This window comes from Eschscholzia californica, unplaced genomic scaffold (genome assembly GCF_041429995.1).
Source record: "Eschscholzia californica isolate CP2 unplaced genomic scaffold, dmEscCali1.0.p SCAF_6, whole genome shotgun sequence".
Lineage (NCBI taxonomy): Eukaryota > Viridiplantae > Streptophyta > Magnoliopsida > Ranunculales > Papaveraceae > Eschscholzia > Eschscholzia californica.
This window is the reverse complement of record NW_028238483.1, coordinates 215,897-221,231: the sequence shown is the minus strand read 5'-3', so window position 1 is coordinate 221,231 and position 5,335 is coordinate 215,897. Positions and strand designations below refer to the sequence as shown.

General features: G+C 39.7%; 1 pseudogene across 2 annotated transcripts; it reads right to left on the bottom strand.

Moving 5' to 3' along the window:
• Positions 1-2,681: 2,681 nt before the first annotated feature.
• Positions 2,682-4,599, bottom strand: LOC147530665 (DExH-box ATP-dependent RNA helicase DExH12 pseudogene; annotated as a pseudogene). 2 transcript variants are annotated; one of them, XR_015228151.1, is made up of 2 exons: positions 4,436-4,599; positions 2,682-4,112 (listed from the first exon to the last, which is right to left on the bottom strand). The product of XR_015228151.1 is annotated as a DExH-box ATP-dependent RNA helicase DExH12 pseudogene, transcript variant X1 (transcript). The 2 variants fall into 2 exon arrangements; XR_015228152.1 differs by having other exon boundaries at positions 2,682-4,082; positions 4,436-4,595.
• Between the last annotated feature and the right edge of the window lie 736 nt (positions 4,600-5,335).

Below are 5,335 nucleotides of genomic sequence, written 5' to 3'. Positions count from 1 at the left end.
TTGGCTTCTAGCTAAGCATTACGACCCCTAATTGGACCGGACTAATGATCTTCCGAGTAAGGTCATTAAGATCCTATTAGCCAAATTGTACGCATTGCATCCTTGGTCGAAGGACACTCCTTCGGAAGGATACCATTCCTTCAGACTTTAGGCATTATATCCTTCAGATGTACGTGGATGGTGTTGGTGGAGGTATAGGTACGACGGTGGTGGAGGTATGGTGGAGGTATGGTGGTGGTGGAGGTGCAGTGGAGGTATAGGATACTGATGGTAAATGTATAATGGTGGTGGTAGAGGTACGGTGGTGTAGGTACGGTGGTGGTGGTGTAGGTACGGTGGTGGTGGTGGTACGGTGATGGTAGTGGTGTTTGACATGCAAATGACGACGATGATGGTTGAGATACAGTGGTGGTTGAGGTGTGGCGGTGGAGGCTCGGTGGTGATGGAAGTATGGCGGTGATGGTGGTGGAGGTTCGATAGTGGTTAAGGTGTGGTGGTGTTGGTTGAGATACAATCGTGGTGGAGGTTTGAGGTGTGTTGGTGGTGGAGGTGTATAATGGGGGTTGGTGGTGGTGGTGGTGGTGGAGCGAAAATAAACAAAAAAAATTAGTAAAGTAAAATTTGTGCATATGTTGAAGAAAAGTTGCTTTACTGTAAAATATGAACTTTGAATGAAAGTCAAATTTGAACTTCAGTGAAGTCGAAAGTTTTCTCTCCAAACTAATTTTTTTTACTTTTCTACTTAAATAAGTAAAAATGTAACTTATTTTAGTATTGCCAAACGACACCTAAACATTCATTCATAATATCCAAACATCTTGAATTAATCAATTATAACAAGAAATGTGACAAACAAATCTAATATCTCAAGAATTGAACATTAAAACTTAAAACCTAGATTTGATGTTACAAGAGCAGAAAACCCAAAAAAATATGGGAAACTAGTACTTGTTATCAAGAAACTTCTCTCTTCTTTCTGTTTGGGCGGGAAGTAGTTTGATTGTTTTGTTTAGTAATTCTTTTTAGGTTTTGATCAACCTAAACGAGTATGTTAAGGGGAAATGCCAGGACACGACACAACAAACAAACTTTTAGGTTTTGATTAGCCTAAATTTGCTTCGAGGTTGTTCTGAAATGACTCTCAAGGCAGTGGCCTCCATACCATGACACGACAAACAAGCTTTTATTGATTCTGATATTTCATTGATCTTCTTCATTATTTCCAGCAAATGAATCATTTTTCACTTCACTTTCTCTTTCTACAAATTTTATGCAACTTTAATCGCGGTTGAAAGTGTCTTGAATATAGTTCGTTATATATATCATACCCGAAAAGCAACTTCAGAAACCATGTAATAGGTTTGGACGACTTGGATGCGACATGGGGCGGCATACCCAAAACAGGGGGCGCCTGCGCAAAGACGTTGGACGGCTTGACCGCGACATGGGGCGTCCGAACAAAAAGTGAGACGCTCGGGAAAGACTCGGGATTGCCTGGCCATGGGACGTTGGAGCCAAAATGTGGGACGCCCGCAAAAAAGCGCTGGAACGGCTGTGGCACCGAGCCAGAAAGTGGGACGCCTGCCGCCTCAAACCGCAAAAAAGCGCTGGAACGGCTGTGGCACCGAGTCTAGTCTTATATAGGAGGATATCATGTTTTCTCGATTTTTTTAAGAGAGTTGCGGAGGCGTAATGTTAGGGTTTTAGTAAGCTACATATAGTGAAATCTTCGAAAAACGTATGTAATTTTGTAATTCGTACATAGTGAAAATCATGGTGTCATTGTTCGCCGTGTTGTGATATAGAATTATAGATTTTACAACAAAACCAAGCAAATCCCTTGGTTTCAATGAATTTGAGATATTGCATACCTTTAGTTAATCCTGTGTTTTGCGTGACAGGGAGCAAAAGATCTATCTAATACTTCACCAAGTGAACTATTGGATAATGATAGAGAGAGGCTACAAGGTCAAGAAGAAAACAAGAGAAATGTAAAGAGGAAACATGAATCTCATCAATCATGTGAAGATCAAGGAAGTATTATCAGTTAGAAGGAGAATGAACAGAGTCCAAGAATGGGAAGCTAAAGAAGCTACAAATGTTTGTTTACGGTTTTTTCATCCTTCTTTCAATTTCACTTCAATTATTGAAATTTTGAAGTGCAAATTGTTAATTTGTGCAGCTGGCGATTTCTATGGAAAAAATGCAGCTTCACTTGCCAGAGAACTGAAGTCAATAAAATCGGATTTATCTTTCTTGAGAGAGAGATGTGCTCTGCTTGAGGAAGAAAACAAGATACTCCGAGAAGGATGGGAAAAAGGGTTAAGACCCGAAGAAGATGATCTGGTGAGACTTCAACTAGAAGCACTATTCGAAGAGAAATCAAGATTAGCTACGGAGAAAGCAAACTTGATTAGAGAGAACCAGTGTCCTCAACAACTAGTGGAATATCATACGATCAAGTCGCTCGAGGGTTGTTCTTAGATTTTTCATCACCTACAGAAGGCGAATCGAAGCCTCTTCGACACCACGAATTGATACTCAGAGGTTTTCTACTTGTCTTGATTACTCCAGCGAAGAACAGAAGTAGTACTACAAGATCCAAATTCAGAATCCAATGATAATATATATAAATGCAATTTGAAATGTCATAAAACTGAAATCATAAGAAAACAAAGAAATCAACAAGCAAGGAGCAGATCTTTAAGCAAAAGTGAATTCAACATAGGGTTCAAAATCGATAACTACACTTAAATTCCTTTCAGAAAGTATTCTGCACAAATTCCTAACAATTAAAAAAGAAAAAGAGAGATTCCAACCGACTCCCAGACGCCCTCAAGGGAAGATCTTTCGTGAGTATTTGATGTTGCCCCTTCAACCAACTATTCTCTGCATCTCCTCTATCTACAACCCCTCCCCCAGTCTCTGTTCCCCTCCCCCAGTCTCTAAGATTTTATGTCGTTCTTTTGCAGTAGTTGTTGTCGCATGCAACTGCTCAAGAATGGAAACCAAGCCCGGACCTAAACCCATCATTTCTTCCTCGATCTCCTTCCTCTCATCCTGGCTTTCTGCCCTAGCCAGACGAGTACACCACACTATCTTTAGACGATTCTGCAAAAGAATATTAATGAAATCGAACCTTTCAAAATCAAGGAGCACCAAAAGACGATTCTCCACTTCTATATTGTCACCCCCTTCAGCAAGTATTTGAAGTAATTCTTCAGCAAGGTTATGGCCTTGTTGTGGGTGAATCTCTGGATAAGCCTTAGCGATTTCTCCTTGAAGCCAATATGCATAGATGTCTTGGACATTTAGATTCAAACCCTCATTTGCCTCTTCATCTATTCCACCACCATGCATACCGGCAAACCCATTATCTCCGTCCATGTCCTGTACCTGTTCATGCTCATCATCTTCTTCCTCTTCAAACTTAACAGCAACACTGATATCATCTTCAGTCTCATCATCGGCATTAACAGTAGCAGATCCCCCTGCATCACTCCCATCTTGGTAATCAGTGATAAGCCTCCCAATTGATACAATATGGTCAAAAGTAGTGTTAGGGATTGCATTCAAAAACTTCTCAATATCCTTTTTCTTGTCAGAATTCTTTACCTTCTCATTCTTGAGAGCAGCCAAGACCTCGTTGGCGGCGGCGGCAGCACCACATAGAACCTCTTGCTGCTGCCCACCCAAGTGTTGTTGGATTACACTAAGGAGGGCCTCATAGGCAGCGCGTGTCTCTTTAGTCTTGGGCTGGTAAACTCCTTGGTCCGAAAGATTAAGTGCACCACTGGCCTCGGCAAGTTTTCTGCGCTTACTCCTCCGAACAGAATCAGGAGCTGAAAGGTCACACTCCTTCGATTTTTTCAGCTTTTCTTCATGTTCAGGTGGTCTACCAATGTAAGCTCGGCCCCCAAAATGCTTGGGATCATCAATCTTACCCCAGACTGTTTCAGGTTCACCAGTGGGCTCATGAGTGTCCCGTGGCCGTGTGTCTGTGGTGAGAACAAGACTGGAGTTGGCTTCAGCAGCACCACCACCACCCAAATGTGCCATGTTCCCTCAGAGAAGATGAAAGACTAACAAAAAAGTAAGCCGGATAGATATTACTGAAAAAAAAAAAATCACTCAATTTCCTGCAAAATCAAATCAAGTATTTCCTAATCCAAACAAACTTTTCATTATTAGAAAAAGGAACGCATCCAACTTCAAGATTTAGGAAGAATAGTAAAACCCTAATCTCCTCCTAAATACTCCTAAAAACAACAAGAAAGAAAGCTATCAATACTCACTACCAGACTACGATTTTAATACAAGCAACACAAAACGCTAATATAGAATGTATTCCAACTAAAGCATTTATCACATTCAAGAAGAAATATAGTAATAAGGAACATCTAGGGTTAAGATTTCAGAGAATAATAGGGTTTACCCAACGAAGATTTATCCAGAGTGAGAGGAGCGAACTTCTTCTCAGAGCCTTTAATTCTGGTTAAGGTTCTATATTTATTCCTGACCTAGAGGCGGTTTGCACCGACTTGAGTTTTTCTCTTCAACAAAACTCTAATAGGCCGCCACAAACTTTGCCCTATGAACTCTTCTTTTAAAACAAGTTTTAGATTTATAGGATTGTTAATTGCTTCATCCCAAATATTTTAATTTTAGAGGCAAAATAATTTTCAATATTATACTTTCCTCATTTGGGATAATAGTAAGTACATGATACAATAATTTGTAGCGAATTTTGATGATTATACAATGAGAATATGGTGGCGTTTCTAACTCGCTTTCATTTGTTTTATTTTTTCAGAATTTAAAACTTCTAATAAACAATTATGATCGCAATTTTATAATCGGTTGTATAATTGTTGCGGACTTGCTGTAACAATAGAATTACCAAGCAAAATAATAAGCCGGAGTGGCTACAAGATAACAACTAGTATAATCTATGCCACAGACTTCTACCACTAGTAACACGATCTAGCTTTGAACGGATTGATATAAGTTTGAATTGTGTTACATTTAAATCTCGGATCCGGTACGTTTGAATTCCCTTTCAATGTGATTTTGTCAGTACAGGAAAGCTAGACAATCTAGAAGATGCTAACATAGTTTTTTTTTTATCTTTACTAACGGGATGTTAAGTTGTGTAATACTACTAAAGTAGAAGTAGAGTAATAGTGAAGGATGCAACTACGGTCAGAGTATAAGGAGATGGCACGACACAACTAGTAGAAAAGCCTTCGGGCCATGTAGAAAGAGATAACATCTCTTAACAGTTTGTATTTCTCATGTGTTCTTGTTAATTTGTCCAGCTAGCGATTTGGATGGC